General features: G+C 46.6%; 1 pseudogene across 1 annotated transcript in view; it reads left to right on the top strand.

Moving 5' to 3' along the window:
• Nucleotides 1-21,198, top strand: part of LOC144595735 (contactin-associated protein-like 5) — an 852,226-nt pseudogene that overhangs the window by 628,382 nt on the left and 202,646 nt on the right. The window contains exons 16-17 of the transcript XR_013547532.1: nucleotides 2,660-2,830; nucleotides 4,942-5,160. The product of XR_013547532.1 is annotated as a contactin-associated protein-like 5 (transcript). The remainder of the gene's footprint in view (nucleotides 1-2,659; nucleotides 2,831-4,941; nucleotides 5,161-21,198) is intronic.

The following is a 21,198-nucleotide window of genomic DNA, read 5'->3' on the forward strand; positions in this document are numbered from 1 at the left end:
GGTATGGATGTGCTGTGAATGCTTTGCAAAGGACTAGTATTCAGGGAGAGGAAACAATTAGGAAAGCTAATAAAACACAATCATTTATTAATACAAGTGCAAGGAACTAATGCTTCAGTTATATAGACATCGGTGAGATCCCATCTTGATTGCTCGTTAAAGTATTTGTCTCATTTGAGAAGGAATGCTAAACACATTGGATGCAGTTCGGAGAAGGTTTACTAGACTGTTACCTGGGTTGGATGAGAAAGTTTTTATAAACTAATCTTTTGTTTAAATTAAGAAAATAGTGACTTGCTCAGTGTGCTTTATAGATACAACACAGAAACAAGCCCTTTGGCCCACTGAGTCCATACTGACCAGCGATCGATCACCCATCACATCAGTTCGATGTTATCCCACTCTCTCATCCACTCCCTGCACATTAGGGGCAATTTTACAGAGGCCAATTGACCTACAAGCCTGCATTCCTTTGGGATGTGGAAGAAAGCTAGAACACCCATAGGAAACCCACGTGGTCGCTGTGAGAACGCGCAAACTCCACACAGACAGAACCCGAGGTCAGGGTCGAACCCGGATCAACGCTCTGCCAGCTGTTCAAATATATATCTGATCCTGAAATGTGGAAAAGATGTTTCATTTTGCATGAGATTCTGGAATCAAGTTGCACGATTTAAAGAGAGGTGATTGAGTATAGGAGCAAAGAGGTCCTTCTACAGTTGTACAGAGCCCTAGTGAGACCGCACCTGGAGTACTGTGTGCAGTTTTCGTCTCCAAATTTGAGGAAGGATATTCTTGCTATTGAGGGCGTGCAGCGTAGGTTTACTAGGTTAATTCCTGGAATGGCGGGACTGTCGTATGTTGAAAGACTGGAGCGACTAGGCTTGTATACACTGGAATTTAGAAGGATGAGAGGGGATCTTATCGAAACATACAAGATTATCAAGGGGTTGGACAGGTTAGAGGCAGGAAACATGTTCCCAATGTTGGGGGTGTCCAGAACCAGGGGCCACAGTTTAAGAATAAGGGATAGGCCATTTAGAACGGAGATGAGGAAAACCTTTTCAGTCAGAGAGTTGTAAATCTGTGGAATTCTCTGCCTCAGAAGGCAGTGGAGGCCAATTCTCTGAATGCATTCAAGAGAGAGCTAGATAGAGCTCTTAAGAATAGCGAAGTCAGGGGGTATGGGGAGAAGGCAGGAACGGGGTACTGATTGAAAATGATCAGCCATGATCACATTGAATGGCGGTGCTGGCTCAAAGGGCTGAATGGCCTCCTCCTGCACCTATTGTCTATTGTCTATTGGCCATTTAAGATAGAGATGGGGCAATATTTTTATTTCTGTAAATCATTGAAATTCCCTTCTGCAGCGACGTTGGAACAGAATCTTTGAATATTGTTAAGGCAGTGGTAGGTAGATTCTTGATAGGCTAGGAAGCCAAATATTACAAGAAGTATTTATTCACAAAATGCTGGAGTAACTCAGCAGGCCAGGCAGCATCTCGGGAGAGAAGGAATGGGTGACGTTTCGGGTCGAGACCCTTCTTCAGACTCAACCCAAAACGTCACCCATTCCTTCTCTCCCGAGATCCTGCCTGACCCGCTGAGTTACTCCAGCATTTTGTGAATAAATTCCTTCGATTTGTACCAGCATCTGCAGTTATTTTCTTATATTACAAGAAGTAAACGGGAACGCGAAGTTGAGGTTACAGTCAGATGAGCCTTGTTATTGACTACAGAAAAAGACTGGAGGGGCAGAGTGGCCTACTCCTGCTCCTAATTCTGATTACTAATACTTATTAATAACATAATATAAAATGATATAATATAATATAATATAATATAATGTAATGTAATGTAATGTAATGTAATGTAATGTAATGTAATGTAATATAATATAATATAATATAATATAATATAATATAATATAATATAATATAGGGCATTCGGCCCTTCGAGCCAGCACCGCCATTCAATGTGATCATGGCTGATCATTCTCAATCAGTACCCCGTTCCTGCCTTCTCCCCATACCCCCTGACTCCGCTATCCTTAAGAGCTCTATCCAGCTCTCTCTTGAATGGAATCAGAGAATTGGCCTCCACTGCCTTCTGAGGCAGAGAATTCCACAGATTCACAACTCTCTGACTGAAAATGTTTTTCCTCATCTCCGTTCTAAATGGCCTACCCCTTATTCTTAAAGTGTGGCCCCTGGTTCTGGACTCCCCCAACATTGGGAACATGTTTCCTGCCTCTAACGTGTCCAACCCCTTAATAATCTTATACGTTTCGATAAGATCTCCTCTCATCCTTCTAAATTCCAGTGTATACAAGCCTAGTCGCTCCAGTCTTTCAACACATGATAGTCCCGCCATTCCGGGAATTAACCTAGTAAACCTACGCTGCGCAGAAAAATATATTACAATACAATATCAACATATATTATTGTTATTATATTTATTTTTGATAATAATTACTAATACTGATTCCTATGTTCTCATGGGGCGTGGAAGCAAAAGTGACAGAAAAACAGTAGAATTCATTTATTTCATTGCCTGAGCTGTGAGAGCATCTTATTGTGTGGCAATGCACTGGGCTATTTTGTACAAATGAATGAACTGCATGGTCTCGTCTCTAATAGACTGGTAACTGTTCACACAGGCAATTACTGGAACGCAGTTTCATTCAACACCGAGTCCTCGTATCTCCATTTCCCAACCTTCCACGGGGAGCTCAGCGCCGATATCTCATTTTTCTTCAAAACAACCGCTTCCTCGGGGGTTTTCCTGGAGAATCTCGGAATAAAGGACTTCATAAGGATCGAGCTCAATTGTAAGTGGCATCTGACAGTGGAGTATAACTCCAGGTGGTTTAAAATCAGAATTGTAAACAAAGCTTACCACTGGGGTGAGAAGAAACGTTTTCACCCAGACAGTTGTGAATTTGTGGAATTCTCCGCCGCAGAAGGCAGCGGAGGCCAGTTCGCTGGATGAATTTAAAAGAGAGTTAGATAGAGCTCTAGGGGGCTAGTGGAATCAAAGGATACGGGGAGAAGGCAGGCACGGGTTACTGATTGTGGATGATCACCCATGATCACAATGAATGGCGGTGCTGGCTCGAAGGGCCAAATGCACTCCCCCTGAACCTATTTTCTATGTTTCTATGTAAAGCTCAGGAATTACCTGTCCATCCGAGACCATCAGGGTCCGATGAACCTGGTGGTCACGTAGGATAGACACAAAGTGCTGGGGTAACTCAGCGGGTCAGGCAGCATTTCTGGAGAAAAATAGAGAGTGGAGATGTTTCAGGTTGGAACCCTTCTTCTGACTCGGGCGTTTGGCTCATCTCCCTCTAAACCTTTCCAAATAGTTCATCAACTCAGAGGTGGCAGGTACCATATAGAAACAAGGAACTGCAGATGCAGGTTTGTACCAAGGGTAGGCACAAAGTGCTGGAGTAACTCAGCGGGTCAGGCCGCATCTCAGGAGAAAAAGGATCGGCGACATTTCAGGGTCTGAAGAAGGGTCCCGACCCGAAACGTCACCCATTCCATTTTTTTCCAGAGGTGCTGCCTGACCCGCTGAGTTGCTCCAGCACTTTGTGTCTATCTTCGGTATAAACCAACATCTGCAGTTCCTTTCTGCATTTGATCACATTGGAGTTCTCCATCAGCAACACCTAAAACACAGCAGTAACATCCTTCACCCTTGTAGTCTGTTGTGCAACTGTTTGGAACACCATCCAGGGTGGGCACGGTGGCGCAGCGGTAGAGTTGCTGCCTTACAGCGAATGCAGCGCGTGGAGACCCGGGTTCCATCCCGACCACGGGTGCTTGATTAGTACGGGTGTCAGGGATTATGGGGAGAAGACAGGAGAATGGGGTTAGAGGGGAGAGATCGATCAGCCATGGTTGAATGGCAGTGGTCTTGATGGGCCGAATGGCACTAATTCTGCTCCTATCACTTATGATCTTATGACCTAAACTAAACTAAACTCGTGGCAATTTTGTCAGCTATTGGCAATTTTTGGAAACTAGCGCTGGGAGATCTGTTATTAATAAGATTCTGGCATTAATAAGATTCCAGTCAGGAGACGGTCAGTTTTCTTTTATTTTCTACATTGGGGAGTACATCATAAACCCCTATTTATTAGGGGCTTGTTGAAATAGAGTAGGAGTATTTTTGATTCTTGTCAAAGTCAGTCAATTGTTAATGGAAATGCAGGAGGACACAATGTTCAAGTGTGAACACATTCGTAATCATCTCCCAGCACAAACACAAAACACTGCAAATAATCTTATCTCAGTAATTGGCATCACCCGCACTGTTACAGTACCCCTCTGCGGCGGCGACATTCTAACGTCAGTGCTGAATAGTTGTCTGCTTATGATTAGATCCTAATCTGGGTGGATTTCCATCGCGATTATGTGCTCCGCTTTGCAGAAGGCTTGTATTGGCCACCCGCAGAGGAATTGCGCAGAGATACAATTGTGAGGAGATTAATAAGGGGAATTGATAAGGTAGATTACAATCCATAACAAGGGAGCCTGACCTTCACAAGAAGGACGGCAGTGGTTCAAGAAAGCGTCTCATCGCCACATGCCCAACGTCAATCAGAGACGGGCAACATCAGGGATTCTCAAGTTCAGTAAGAAAATAACTGCAGACGCTGGTACAAATCGAAGGTATTTATTCACAAAATGCTGGAGTAACTCAGCAGGTCAGGCAGCATCTCAGGTGAGGAGGAATGGGCGATGTTTCGGGTCGAGACCCTTCTACAGACTGAAGAAGGGTCTCTAAGGCTAGAATGTCTTTCCTCTAAACTAAACTAAACTAAACTCTCTATTAAAAAAAACAATCCCTCATACCATCCCCACATCCCTAGCTCTGAACTAAACTAATGTTGTACCAGTCCAGATAGTGACTTCTTGTCTCGCCTCGCAGCTCCAATGGAAGTCCTCTTCTCCTTTGACGTGGGCAACGGACCGTCGGAAATCGCAGTGAAGGCGTCCGCGCGCTTGAACAACAACCAGTGGCATTACGTCAGAGTCGAGCGGAATATCAAGGAGGCTTCGCTGCAAGTCGACCACCTGCCGAGAAAGGTCCAGGAGGCTCCCCCTGACGGCCACATCCACTTGCAGCTCAACAGCCAGCTGTTTGTCGGTAAGGTCCTCCAACAGTCGATCGCCAACACCGGGACGGGTCTCTGTGCATCTCTCAATATTTAGGGTGATTTAGGGCGGCGCGGCGGCGTGGCGGCAGAGTTGCTGCCTCACAGCGCTGGAGACCCGGGTTTGATCCTGACTGCGGGTGCTGTCTGTACGGAGTTTGCACGTTCTTCCCGTGACCTGCGTGGGTTTTGTCCGAGATCTTCGGTGTCCTCCCACACTCCAAAGACGTGTAGGTTTGTAGGTTAATTGGCATCAGTAAATTATACCTAATGTGTGGGATAGAACTAGTGTAGGGGTGATACGTTCATAAGTTTGATCGTTGATCAAACTTATGCTGACTGATGATAAATTATTATTATTATAGACTGACGTATAAGATTATTAAGGGGTTGGACACGTTAGAGGCAGGAAACATGTTCCCAATGTTGGGGGAGTCCAGAACAAGGGGCCACAGTTTAAGAATAAGGGGTAGGCCATTTAGAACGGAGATGAGGAAAAACTTTGTCAGTCAGAGAGTTGTGAATCTGTGGAATTCTCTGCCTCAGAAGGCAGTGGAGGCCAATTCTCTGAATGCATTCAAGAAGATAGAGCTCTTAAGGATAGCGGAGTCAGAGGGTATGGGGAGAAGGCAAGAATGGGGTACTGATTGAGAATGATTAGCCATGATCACATTGAATGGCGGTGCTGGCTCGAAGGGCCGCATGGCCTCCTCCTGCGCCTATTGTCTATTGTCTATTGTCTATTGACCCGGGTTCGATCCTGACTACGGGTGCTGTCTGTATGGAGTTTGCACGTTCTCCCCGTGACCTGCGTGGGTTTTGTCCGAGATCTTCGTTGTCCTCACACGCTCCAAAGACGTGTAGGTTCGTAGGTTAATTGACATCAGTAAATTGTACCTAATGTGTGGGATGGAACTAGTGTAGGGGTGATACGTTCATAAGTTTGATCGTTGATCAAACCTATGCTGACTGATGATAAACGTATGATTGATCAACCTAAACTGCGATCAAAATAAATATTTGATGAAAATAAACTTATGCTGATCAAACTAAACCTTCTGCTGACTGGTTAGCCCGCGATAAAATGTTTTTCACTGTATTTCGGTAGACGTGACAATAAATTAAACTGAACCTGAAACTGATCAGCATGGAATAGGTGGGCCGAAGGGCCTTTTCCCAACACTGTATCTCCGAACTACACTAAATTCCTCGGCAATTCCGTTATTCAGCACTTCAGTTCCAAAAAGTGCCGACTCCTACTCTTCCCTGACTCCTAATCATAATCAGAATTACCTTTATTGTCATCCAAAAAAAACAAGTCTTTTGGACGAGATTTCATCACCCACAGTCCAACAGTAAGAGCAATGAAAATAAGCAATTACACACACAACCACAAACCAACACAAAACAAAAAAAAGAAACATCCATCACAGTGAGTCTCCTCCAGTCCCCTCCTCACTGTGATGGAAGGCCAGAATGTCTTTTCCCTTCCCCTGCCGTCTTCTCCCGCGGTCAGGCTGTTGAAGTTACCACGTTCCAGGCCGCGCCGGGGCGACCCAAGCCCCGCGATTCGGGGCGGGCGAAGACGCTGCCGCTGCACGTTGGGGCGGTCGTGGCTCCCGACATTGAAGCCCCCGCCGGGCAGAGAAAATCCCGCGGCCTATTTCAGGCCGCGCCGGACGGTGAAATGTCCGTGGTGGGCCGACCCAAGCCCTGCGATTCGGGGCGGGTGAAGACGCTGCCGCTGCCGGAGCTCCCGATGTCAGCCCACACACAGGGGGCTGTGAGCTTCCGACGTCCACGCGGCCCACCTAACACATATGCCATGTGTTAGGATGTTCTCTAATACCCACTAATCCAGGCACGATTCTGTAACCCACCTCTGCAACCGCCCCAAAGCCACCACATCCTTTTGTGTAATAGTTGGGTAACAAAAGTGTTCTAATGGGTGTTTTCATTCCCTTTCACCACGTAACACTGAGTGGATTGCAGCCACCGAGAAGTGACAATTGAATGGCGACAGAGTGCCAACTAATGCGGAGAGGAAATATGGGACGGTGCGTGAATGCCCCTGTCAGGGTTCACGATTCGCATTACCATAGAGATGAATTCTTTAAAGCCCTATTACACATCGATAACATGGACACAAGGAAATGAGATGGAGAATCTTTGCTGAACAATTGAGTGTGCAATTGCATTTTACACATGGAGCGTTGGACAACTTCCAAACACAAAAGCAAACGTGGCAGGTGACTTTTGGAGGGGAAATCTGAAATCAAAACAGAAAATGTTGGAAACGTTCATCTGTGGAAAGAAAAAAACGTTAATATTTCAGATCGAAGATAAAGGAGCAAAATAATGCATTTTGTTGCTGCCTGACCTGCTGAGTTACTCCAGCATTTTGTGACTAAATACCACAGTTAATAATGGCTGTTTCCTTTGACATTTTGACTTTGTTTCATATCTTGCATTCATTTGTTCCATATCTCTCCATCTCACCGTCTATATCTTTAGTTTCGAGACACGGTGCGGAAACTGGCCATTCGGCCCACCTAGTCCACGCCGACCAGCGATCCCCGCACATTAACACTATCCCGCACACACGAGGGACAATTTACACTTCTCCCAGGCCGAGTGCCTCAACCACTGCTCTGGTAGCTCCTCCCGTAACACACTACATGTTATTCCCTTTATCACATCTCTGTACACTGTGGACGGCTCGATAGCAATCACCTATAGCCTTTGAGCTGACTGGTTAGCATGCAACTGAAAGCTTTTCTTTGTACCCACCGAGCTTGTAGCCGGTAACACGTACATAAAGTGTGAGTTGCAAATTCAATATTTGTTTCATTTCATAGAGTCATCCAGTGATGAACCAGGCCCTTTGGCCCAACTTGCCCACACCGACCAACAGGCCCCATCTAGACTGGTGCCACCTGCCTGCTAGATAGAGCTCTTAAGGATAGCGGAGTCAGGGGGTATGGGGAGAAGGCAGGAACGGGGTACTGATTGAGAATGATCAGCCATGATCACATTGAATGGCGGTGCTGGCTCGAATGGCCTCCTCCTGCACCTATAGTCTATTGTCTATTGTTTCTCCCGTATCCATCTAAATATATCATATCCATGTACCTGTACAAACGATTTTTTCAAAGTTGTGATACTACCTGCCTCAACTACCTCATCCGTATACCTACCATCCTTTGTGTAAAAACACTTGCCCCTCAGGTTTGTTATTAAATCTTTCCCCCCTCACATTTAACCTATGTCCTCTGGTTCTTGATTCCCCTACTCTGGGTAAAAGACACTGTGCATTTACCCTATCTATTCTTCTCATGATCCTCCTGCGCTCCAATGAATAAAGTCCTAGCCTGCTCACCCTCTCCCTGAAGCTCATGCCCTTGAGTCCTGGCAACAATCATCCTAAATCTTCTCTGCACCCTGTCCAGTTGAACAGCATCTTTCCTTGGCTGACCAAAACTGAACACAACACTCCAAATGTGGCCTCACCAATGTCTTGTACAATTGCATTATGACCTCTAAACTTCTATACTCAATAATCTAACTGATGAAGGCCAAAGTGCCAATATGTCTTCCATTTGTTATGTGTTCAAATTGTGAACGGATTTCTATTTCATAACCTCTGGTTCTCTGTGGCCTGCTGAGAATTCTTAGAAACATAGAAAATAGGTGCAGGAATAGGCCATTCGGCCCTTCAAGCCAGCACCGCCATTCAATACGATCATGGCTGATCATCCTAAATCAGTACCCCATTAAGTTTGAAATACTTTTATTAGATTTGTGACACTTGATAAACAAGACCTAACTGCAATTAGTGAAGCTGGCTAAGTTTAGGGAATAGCAATTGACTTTAAAATTTGGGTGCGATTTACTTTATCGTGGAAACGTACAATTAGAAAAAAACAGAAGCATAGAAAATTGGTGCAGGAGTAGGCCATTCGGCCCTTCGAGCTGGCACCGCCAGTCAATATGATCATGGCTGATCATTCTAAATCAGTACCCCGTTCCTGCTTTCTCCCCATATCCCTTGATTCCGTTAGCCCTAAGAGCTATATCTGACTCTCCTTTGAAAACATCCAGTGAACTGGCCTCCACTGCCTTCTGCGGCAGAGAATTCCACAAGTCACATCTTATTTCTTAACTTTTGATGAAAATATTGAAATGTTTCTTTCGAAAGCATTTTTTTTTTTAAAAGGAAGCATTCACGTTTTCAATCTAAAAATCAGCCTAGATTTGATCAAACATACACCAGGGTAATACAATGAAATTTAGCTGGAAATCCCCAGCATCATTAAATTAATAGATATTTACTTCTGAGTCTCTTCTCACCACTACGGGAACATTTCAGTTTATTAAAAATCTAACACCACAATAATTATACATTTCAGTGATGATGTGCTGAAATTGCTTTGAATTAATTCACTGAAATATTAGCTTTTATGAGGACTTCTGTATTTAATAACAGTTGATGTGTTGCTTTGGAATAAAGCAACACAGAAGTCAGTTCTTAAAAACTGTATTTGCAAATCGTGGATGTGGGCCTACCATGAGTGTGATTTATTTTTAAAAATGTAATTCCGTGAAATTCCGATGGCATCGATCATTCTCTTTAGATTCAATTGGAAATCATTTTCACAGATACCCTTAACCAAGAACAGGCCCAGGCAGACCAATGGGCAGGTCACGGCAATCTACTTTAGTTTAGAGATACAGCGCGGAAACAGGCCCTTCGGCCCACCGAGTCCACACCGACCTCGCCACCCCCTCACACTAACGCAACCCTACACACACTCGCGACAATCTTACATTTTACACCAAGCCAATTAACCGACAAACCCGTACGTCTTTGGAGTGTGGGAGAAAACCGAAGATCTCAGAGCAAAACCCAAGCAGGTCACGGGGAGAACGTACAAACTCCGTACAGACAAGCACCCGTGGTCAGGATCGAACCCGGGTCTCTGGCGCTCTAAGGCAGCAGCTCTACCGCTACACTCAGTAATCAAAACATTCGCCAAAGTTTCTTCAGAGCATTTCCACAACCTGCCTGACTAGTTGAGTTACTCCAGCCTTGCGTCACTGAATCATACAGCACGGAAACAGGCCCTTCAGCCCAATATGCTTATGCCAGCCAAGATGCCCATCTACGCTAGTCCCACCTGCTCACGTTTGGCCCATATTCCTTGAAACGTTTCCTGCCCATGTACCTGTCTAAGTGTCTTTTAGAAGTTACCTGCCTCAAATACCCCCTTTGGCAGATCATTCCGTGTACCCACCACCCTCTGTGTGAAAAGACTGCCCCTCAGGTTCCTATTAATCTCTCCCCACTCACCTTAAACCTATGACCTCTGGCTCGTGATTCCCCTGCTATGGGTAAAATAATCTGTGTGGTTCCTCTATCTATTCCCCTCATCATTTTATTCAGCTCTATCAGATCACCCCTCATCCTCCTGCACTCACCTGTACTCTCGTTCTATCCCACACACTTGGGACAATTTACAGAGGCTAATTAACCTGCAAGCATGCACGGCTTTGGGAGTGTGGGAGGAAACCGGAACACCTGGAGACAACCCACACGGTCACAGGGAGAAGGTACAAACTCCGTACAGCCAAGCACAAGAGTAGTTGAGTATAGGAGCAAAGAGGTCCTTCTGCAGTTGTACAGGGCCCTAGTGAGACCACACCTGGAGTGCTGTGTGCAGTTTTGGTCTCCAAATTTGAGGAAATATATTCTTGCTATTGAGGGCGTGCAGCGTAGGTTTACTAGGTTAATTCCCGGAATGGCGGGACTGTCATATGTTGAAAGACTGGAGCGACTAGGCTTGTATACACTGGAATTTAGAAGGATGAGAGGGGATCTTATCGAAACGTATAAGATTATTAAGGGGTTGGACACGTTAGAGGCAGGAAACATGTTCCCAATGTTGGGGAGTCCAGAACAAGGGGCCACAGTTTAAGAATAAGGGGTAGGCCATTTAGAACGGAGATGAGGAAAAACTTTTTCAGTCAGAGAGTTGTGAATCTGTGGAATTCTCTGCCTCAGAAGGCAGTGGAGGCCAATTCTCTGAATGCATTCATAGAGAGAGCTAGATAGACCTCTTAAGGATAGCAGATTCAGGGGGTATGGGGAGAAGGCAGGAACGGGGTACTGATTGAGAATGATCAGCCATGATCACATTGAATGACGGTGCTGGCTCGAAGGGCCGAATGGCCTACTCCTGCACCTATTGTCTATTGTCTATTGTTTATTGACAGCTGTCGGGAGAGGTTGAGCAGGCTAGGGCTTTATTCCTTGGAGTGGGAGGATGAGGCGGTGATCTTTTGGAGGTGTATAAAATCATGAGAGGAATAGATCAAGGAGGGGAATCGAGAAGCAGAGGGCATAGGTTTAAGGTGAGGAGGGAAAGATTTAATGGGAACCTGAGGGGTAACTTTTTTACAGTCGGGGTGGTGAGTGTATGGACAAGCTGCCAGAGGAGGTAGTTGAGTCTGGGACTATCGGAACGTTTTGAAGCAGACAGGTACATGGCTAGGACAGGTTTGGAGGGATATGGACCAAACACAGGCAGGTGGGACTAGTGCAGCTGGGACATGTTGGCCGGTGTGGGCAAATTGGGCCGAAGGGCCTGTTTCCACGTTGTATCACTCGATGACTCTATTTCAAGATGCAATCTCCTCAGGGACTACAGCCACATAAATGACATGGTGCTTTTTACTGGCATGTTTACAGCCTTGCCACCCTATGGGATTCAGTAATTAGAAAACATGCAGTTTAAATGGTGAGAGACTGCAACGCTTCAAAGTGAAGAAAGGGTATGGATGTGCTGTGAATGCTTTGCAAAGGACTAGTATTCAGGGAGAGGAAACAATTACTGGGTTAATTCCCGGAATGGCTGGACTGTCATATGTTGAAAGACTGGAGCGACTAGGCTTGTATACACTGGAATTTAGAAGGATGAGAGAGGATCTTATTGAAATGTATAAGATTATTAAGGGGTTGGACACGTTAGAGGCAGGAAACATGTTCCCAATGTTGGGGGAGTCCAGAACCAGGGCCAACAGTCTTAGAATAAAGGGGAGGCCATTTAAAACTGAGGTGAGAAGAAACTTTTTCACCCAGAGAGTTGTGAATTTGTGGAATTCTCTGCCACAAAGGGCAGTGGAGGCCAAATCACTGGATGGATTTAAGAGAGAGGTAGGTAGAGCTCTGGGGGCTAGTGGAATCAAGGGATATGGGGAGAAGGCAGGCATGGGTCACTGATTGCGGATGATCAGCCATGATCACAATGAATGGCGGTGCTGACTTGAAGGGCCGAATGGCCTCCTCCTGCACCTATTTTCTAGGTTTCTATGTTTCTATGTAGTGTCCAAGACAATTCACACACCCTTTGTCTCTTCAATGACTTCCGTTTTCCAGACCCGTGTTGCCTCATCTTTACTGTCTTGCCTGACTCTCAGTACCGTAGAAGGGTCTCGACCCAAAATGTCACCCATTCCTTCTCTCCAGAGACGCTGCCTGACCCGCTGAGTTACTCCAGCATTTTGTGTCTATTTTCGGTGTAAACTAGCAACTGCAGTTCCTTCCGACGCAGGGACAAAATACAAGTGTGCAGGCAGCCTTACTGAAAAAAACTTGATACATTGCTCAAAATGATGTCCAACCAATTATTTTCCGCAGTAAAACATCTTTATTACTATTTCTTTTGCAAACCGCAGTCATTCCAGGAAATTGGAGTAAATAAGACATTTTATAGCAATGATGCACTAAATAAAGAACATTCCATTATTTATTAGCACTCAGTTACTCCCGCCTCATCCAATCCCCAATACTAAATGTCTTCTTTGATGCTCATAGGTTCTTAACTGATAGGAGCAGAATTAGGCCTTTAAGTCAACTCTGCCATTCAATCATGGCTGGTCTATCTCTCCCTGTTAATCTCATTCTCCTGCCTTCTCCCCATAACCCTTAACACCCTGCCATAACCCCCTGCTCTTAGACGTGGACACCTGTTGACATTTTGTAAAATTTTGCGACTCTGGTACCACTGTTTAAAATTTGAGTTTAAGGTGTTGCACAGAAAGTCAGAGTCATTGTCATCGAGTCAGTGTGGAAACAAGCCCTTCGGCCAAATGTGCCCGTGCCGACCAACTATACCTGTCCCACCTGCCTGTATTTCCCCCACCTATATACTAAAACTCTCGTTTGTTTGTTTGTTTGTTCCTGAACTGCAGCCAAAACGGTACATGACAGCGCGACAATTTTAGGCCCACCTTACTCACCGTCGTCCCTTTGGTGCTAATGGAAGAAGTTTCATTGAAATCGGTGTTATATTTTTAAAGTTATTCACATTTTAAAGTTTAAATCTATCTCCAAGGGAGGGAGGGAGGGGGAGGGAGGGAGGGGGGTGGAGGGAGGGAGGATAAGGGAGGGTTGAGGGGGATGGAGTGGGAGGGGAAGTGGGGAGGGTGTGTATGGAGGGGGGAGGGGGAGGGGAGGAGGTAGGAGGAGTGGGGGGGGGGAGGAGAGGGTGGGGGAGGAGAGGGTGCTGCACCAATGCAGGAGAGGTTTGGGCCCAACGGGTCCACTTGGTCTAGTAGTCTTCTAAACCTTTCCTATCCGTACACAAGTGACTTTTAAACGTTGTGATAATACCTGGATTAACCAACATCTCCTCTGGCAGCTCATTCCATATCCCCACCACCCTCTCTGTTAAACATGTTGCCCCTCAGGTTCCTATTAAATCTTCATCCCCCCAACTTAAAAAATGTGTGCAGTTTTTCACTGTACCTCCATACACAAGACAATAGTAACCCTAACCCCAAACCTAAACCTAAAGTTCATTAAAATCCTCTCTTCTTCCTGAATTGTGGCCTTGACCCAATGAATGGTCCTGATCCACTCTTTCAAATCCATTCAGAATTTTGAATGCTTTAATTAAAACCTTCCCGACTCTAAGGGGAATAATCTCATGTTCTTAGGACATAGAAAAGTACAGCACAGGAACTGGCCCTTCGGCTAGGGTTGCCAACTTCCTCACTCCCAACTAAGGGACAAAGGGTGACGTCGCCGCCCCGCGCCCCACGTGACCTCAGCCAGCCAGCGGTCACGTGCTCCCGCTGCACCAATGGCGGCCGCCCGGGCTGGGAGGCGGGTTGCCACGCAACCTCCGTTAGACGGCGCCCGGGCCTACACTGCCTGGAACTACAGTGGTCCCCGGGCTACAGTGTCCGGGCCTGCAGTGACCGGGCCTACAGTGTCCTGGCATACAGTGTGCGGGCCTGCAGTGTCCGGGCCTACAGCGGTGTCCGGGTCTACAGTGTCCGGGCCTACAGTGTCCGGGCCTACAGTGTCCGGGCCTACAGTGTCCGGGCCTACGGTGTCCGGGCCTACAGTGTCCGGGCCTACAGTGTCCGGGCCTACGGTGTCCGGGCCTACGGTGTCCGGGCCTACAGTGTCCGGGCCTACAGTGTCCGGGCCTACAGTGTCCGGGCCTACGGTGTCCGGGCCTACAGTGTCCGGGCCTACGGTGTCCGGGCCTACAGTGTCCGGGCCTACAGTGTCCGGGCCTACAGTGTCCGGGCCTACAGTGTCCGGGCCTACAGCGCCATCCGGGCCTAATACGGGACAAGGGTGGCCCCGTAAGGGACAAACCAATTTAGCCCAAAATACAGGATGTCCCGGCTAATACGGGACAGTTGGCAACCCTACCTTCGGCCCACAATGTCTGTACCAAACATGATTCCAAGATAAAACAATCTCATCTGCCTGCACGTGAACCATATCCTGCCATTCCCTGCATATCCATCGAAAAGCCTCTTAAATGCCACAAGTGCATCTCCCTCCACCACCATCCGTGGCAGTGTGTTTCTGGCACCCTCTCTGTGTAAAAACCTTAACCCACACATCTCCTTGAAGCCTTGACCCTTCCATCTCACTCTTACACTGTAGGCACTAGCCATTCCTCGAAAGCCTTAACATAAACTTCATAAATCCTGGTTTAGTTTAGATTAGTTTGGAGATACAGCGCTGAAACTGGCCCTTCGGCCCACCGAGTCCGCGCCGACCAGCGATCCCTGCACATTAACACTGCCCCTGCACACACGAGGGGCAATTTTCAATTTTACTAAAACCAAATAACCTACAAACCTGTACGCCTTTGGAGTGTGGGAGGAAACCGGAGATCTCGGGGAAAACCCACGCAGGTCACGGGGAGAATGTACAAACTCCGTACAGACAGCATCCGTGGTCGGGATCGAACTCGGGTCCCTGGCACTAAGGCAACAACTCTACCGCTGCACCGCCATTGGTATCTAGATTGTTCACAGCGGAAGCTGTACCAGAAACTTATGACAATTTCCCAACCTCCAGTCTGAGGACTCAAAACACCATCTGTCCTGCCTGACCCATTGAGCTCCTCCAGCAGTTTTGTTTTTACTTGTGTTCTCAATATTAACTTGCCGCACATGAGGATTAGTTTAAAGTGAACCTCAAGGTATCTCTGGTACTATCCGTCCCACCATGGCACCATTATTTTGTAATCTTTGTCTTCATTCTTCATTTCAAACGCATCACATCTTATCTCTGGCAACACTGGCTTGTTTCTATTACTCTCGCACCTGAGCCAAGAGATCGTAGGATAAAGTTCATATCTTTACTCTGCAGGTATCAACCTTCTAACCCCATTGTCTGCTTCCCCACTGACTTGGCCACGGAAAGATGAAATGGAGCCCACAATTTTTAATTCAGTTTGGTTTGGAGTCCACGCCGACCAGCGATCCACGCACATTAACACTTTCCTACACACACTAGGGTCAATTTACAATTATACCAAGACAATTAGCCAACAAACCTGTACGTCTTTGGAGTGTGGAAGCAAACCAAAGTTCAATGAGAAAACCCATGCAGGTCACGGTGAGAACTTACAAACTCCGTACAGACAACGCCCTTAGTCGGGATCGAACCCGGGTCTCTGACGCTGTAAGGCAGCAATTCTACCGCTGCACCTCCGTTTTCTCCTGAACCATATCTCTTCTTATGGGTAATCAGCAAATCATTCACTGATAAGTCGTTTAGTTCAGTTTAGTTTAGAGATACCACGCGGACATCGACCAGCGATCCCTGCACATTAACTCTATCCTACACCAAGGACAATTTTTACATTGATACCAAGACAATTGACCTGCAAACCTGTATGTCTTTGGAGTGTGGGGGGGAAACCAAAGTTTGCGGAGAAAACCCAGGCAGGTCACGGTCAGAACTTACAAACTCCCTCCATGGTCAGGATCGAACCTGGGTCTCTGGCGCTGTAAGGCAGCAACTCTACATCAACTAATTTTTAAAGGTTAAAAACACATGGGCCACTGTTCCATTTCTATGCAAAATGGCAATGATTTGAACTTTCAAAATAAATTTCCTTCAGCAAATTGAAGCTTAATTGCGTAAAAAAAAAAAAAAATCATCTGTCTTTTTCAGCCTTTTGATAAAAGGTCAAGATCAAATTGCAATACATTGGTTTCAATACATCCATGTAATTTCTCATTCTTATCCAAAATATTTCAACATATTAATATCTATAAAACCTCCTGTACCACTTGGATTAACATCTATTAACACGATTCTTTTGTGATTGCACTCGACATGGTGAATAAAAGACCGGATATCTTTCTGAAGTATCTTAAAATGTTTAAACTGCTTTGAATTACGGTGAGATTTTACGGTGAAGCAAAATATGTCAAGGTCATCACGTTTGGTAATGGCCGGGGTGACGTTGCTAAGATATTGTTAGCAATGTGCTTACATCACTAAATGCTGGCTCGAAGGGCCAAATGGCCTCCTCCTACACCTATTTTCTATGTATTTTCTATGTAAATGATATATGACATTATATTTGCCATTTGGACAGTTATGTGAAATGACTTTTTGGGCAGGTATATGGATAAGATGGGTTTAGAGAGATATGGGCCAAATGCAAGTAAATGGGAATGGCCTAAATACCAACTTGGTCGGCATGGACAAGGTGGGCCAAAGAGCCTGTTTCCTTGCTATGTAGCTCTAATGCTCTACTGGGAGAGTTGGTTGTAAGAGTACAATTCAATGGATGCAAGGAGTTAGGGCATGGAACTCTGATATTGTGGCCTTTGCAAAGACTTACTTGGGAGAAAGGCAAGACTGTCAGCTCAACATTTCCAGAGTTTCAACGTTTCTCGTACATAATAGAGAGGGCGTGACACAGTGGCGCAGCGGTCGAGTTGTTGCCTTCCAGCGCCAGGGACCCGGGTTCGATCCTGACGACGCTTGCTGTTTGTACGGAGTTTGTACGTTCTCCCTGTGACGGCGTGGGTTTTCCCCAGGTGCTCCAGTTTCCTCGCAAACTCCAAAGACGTACAGGTTGGTAGTTTAATTGGCATTGGTAAAAATTGTAAATTGGCCCTAGTGTGTAGAATAGTGCTAGCGTACGGGGTGATCGTTGGTCGGCGCGGACGGTAGGCTGAAGGGCCTGTTTCCGTGCTGTATCTCAAAACTCGAAAGTCTACAAAGAGGGATGTAAAAGTGGATAGTGAGTAGGGTTGGCAACTTTCTAACTCCCAAATAAGGGACAAAAGGTGATGTAACCGCCCGCGCCACACGTGACCTCACCCAGCCAGCGGCCATGTGCTCCCGCTCCACCAATGGCGGCCGCACTGGCTGGGAGGCGGGTTGCTACGTAACCTCCGTTCGACGAACACACTCCGCCCTGCTCCCTGAACACACTCCATTAGCCTACACTGTCCGGGCCTACAGCGGCCCCCGGGCCTACACTGTCCAGGCCTACAGTGGCCCCCGGGCCTACAGTGGCCCCCGGGCCTACACTGTCCAGGCCTACAGCAGCCCCCGGGCCTACACTGTCCGGGCCTACACTGTCCGGGCCTACAGCAGCCCACAGGCCTACACTGTCCGGGCCTACGGCGGCCCCCGGGCTTACACTGTCCGGGCGTACAGTGCTCCACGGGCCTAATACGGGACAAGGACGGTCCCATATGTGACAAACCAATTACCGGATGTCAATCAATCAAAAACAGGCCCTGCTCCTGTGCTGTGGTTTAAACATAAATTGATCTTCCAGTATCCTGAATAGGAAATAGACATTCTCCAAAACGTTCCGTACAGACCCTCCAGCGCATCTGCCATATCCTCAGCAGGGAAATTTCCACCCAATGATATTCACTTGAAGTTGCCGTGCTGAAACATCCCACAGGAGCTGACAGCATTTATGATGTTGCAGTTCGATAGACATTAAGTGTTGTTAGTATTAATAAAGAACAACTCGCATTATTGAAGCACAGTTTATGACCAAATATGCTTTTCTATTATTGAGGCACTTTTCGAAATATAATAAAATAGCCCAGCTGTTGGCAGTTGTGCAGGAGAAAGCAGAACAGAAAAGAGATGATAGGCACAAAATGCTGAAGTAACACAGTAACGCAGGCAGCATCTCTGGAGAGAAGGAATGGGTGGCATTTCGGGTCGAGCCCCTTCTTCACCTTTGTTATGTAGTCTTCACTGGCAGTAAGTTTCACACAGTGAGGTTTCTCTAACAATGCAACTTTGACCCGATAATTTATATTATGATGTTGTTTGATGGATAAGTGTTTTTTTAGTTTAGTTCAGAGATACTGCGCGGAAACCGGCCCTTCGGCCCACCGAGTCCGCGCTGACCAGCGATCCCCGCACATCAACACTATCCTACACACACACACTAGGGATGATTTACAGATTTTACTAAGCCAGTTAACCTACAAACTTTGGAATGCGGAGGAAACTGAAGATCTGAAAGAAAACCCACGCATGTCACGGGGAGAAGGTACAACTTCCGTATAGACCAGCACCTGTAGCTGGGATCGAACCCGAGTCTTGTGAAAAAAATCATGAGAGGAATAGATCAGGTAGATGCACAGAGTCTCTTGCCCAGAGTAGGGGAATCCAGGACCAGAGGACATAGGTTCAAGGTGAAGGGGAGAAGATTGAATAGGAATCTGAAGGGTACCTTTCCACACAAAGGGTGGTGGGTGTTGCTGCCAGAGGAGGTGGTTGTGGGTTGGACGATCCCAATGTTTAAGAAACAGTTAGACAGGTACATGGATAGGACAAGTTTGGAGGGATATGGACCAAGCGCAGGCAGGTGGGACTAGTGTAGCTGGGATATGTTGGCAGGTGTGGGCAGGTTGGGCCGAAGGGCCTGATTCCTCACCGTATCACTCGATGAGTCTACGACTATAACTCGGGCGCTGTGTGGCAGCAAACTCTACCGCTGCGCCACCGTGCTGCCCACATTTCCAAGACAATAGAGGGAGCTGTTCTGTAAGTCTGCTTCTATGTTTGAGAGTTAAGGTTTGTTTCGAAGGTAGACACACAATGCTGGAGTAACTCAGCGGGTCAGGCAGCATCTCGGGAAAGAAGGAAAGGGTGACGTTTCGGGTCGAGACCCTTCTTCAGACTAATGTCAGGGGACGGGGCGGGACAAAGATAGAATGTAGTCGGAGAGAGGAAGACTAGTGGGAGAACTGGGAAGGGGGAGGGGATAGAGAGGGGAAGCAGGGACTATCTGAAGTTGGAGAAGTCAACGTTCATACCGCTGGGGTGTAAACTACCCAAGCGAAATATGAGGTGCTGTTCCTCCAATTTGTGCTGGGCCTCACTCTGACAGTGGAGGAGGCCCTGGACAGAAAGGTCAGATTGGGAATGGGAGGGGGAGTTGAAGTGCTGAGCCACTGGGAGATTAGGTAGGTTAAGACGGACTGAGCAGAGGTGTTCAGCGAAGCGATCGCCGAGCCTGCGCTTGGTCTCGCCGATGTAGAGAAGTTGACACCTGGAACAGCGGATGCAGTAGATGAGGTTGGAGGAGGTGCAGGAACATCCTGGACCTCACCTGGAAAGACTGTTTGGGTCCTTGGATGGAGTCGAGGGGGGAGGTAAAGGGACAGGTGTTGCATCTGAGTTGGTGTTGCTATTGAGGGCGTGCAGCGTAGGTTTACTAGGTTAATTCCCGGAATGGCGGGACTGTCATATGTTGAAAGACTGGAGCGACTAGGCTTGTATACACTGGAATTTAGAAGGATGAGAGGGGATCTTATCGAAACGTATAAGATTATTAAGGGGTTGGACACGTTAGAGGCAGGAAACGTTCCCAATGTTGGGGAGTCCAGAACCAGGGGCCACAGTTTACGAATAAGGGGTAAGCCATTTAGAACAGAGATGAGGAAAAACTTTTTCAGTCAGAGAGTTGTGAATCTGTGGAATTCTCTGCCTCAGAGGGCAGTGGAGGCCAATTCTCTGAATACATTCAAGGGAGAGCTAGATAGAGCTCTTAAGGATAGCGGAGTCAGGGGGTATGGGGAGAAAGCAGGAACGGGGTACTGATTGAGAATGATCAGCCATGATCACATTGAATAGTGGTGCTGGCTCAAAGGGCCGAATGGCCTACTCCTGCACCTATTGTCTATTGTCTATTGTCTATTGTCTATCTCCTGCGGAGAAGATTTGCTTCCCAGTTTAGCATTCTATTCATTCTGACAAAGCAATCTCCTTACTGAGATTTTTGGAGATTCAAAGTCATAGTTCAATCCTTGTCTGCTAAATAGCTCTGATATCTATTGATCAAAAATAAATGTTGATATTAAGTATAGGGTTAGTTGCATGAATCCATTGATTCGGGAAATTTACTAGATGTTTAGACACCACATTAGCGGTAATAATAACAGCGGTTGTAGGCATTGGAGATCTCAGGTCAATGGATGTTTTAGGATGTGCCTTTAATGAATTGGGTAATTTGCTACATGTGGGAAATTCTGCATCCAATTACCTGCAAGATTAAGTCAGTGAAAGGTTTGCCTGGGCAGCTTACAACCCAGCCAAATGAATAATGATTTCTCTAAGTTCAATTAACCCTTGTAATTCCCTCTCTCTCTCCCCTTCCCTCCCCACCCTAGTCATCCTGCCAGTTTTGCTGCTCATATCCCCTCGTTATCACCTCTTC

The sequence above is a fragment of the Rhinoraja longicauda genome, chromosome 8, assembly GCF_053455715.1.
Source record: "Rhinoraja longicauda isolate Sanriku21f chromosome 8, sRhiLon1.1, whole genome shotgun sequence".
NCBI classification, from domain to species: domain Eukaryota; kingdom Metazoa; phylum Chordata; class Chondrichthyes; order Rajiformes; family Arhynchobatidae; genus Rhinoraja; species Rhinoraja longicauda.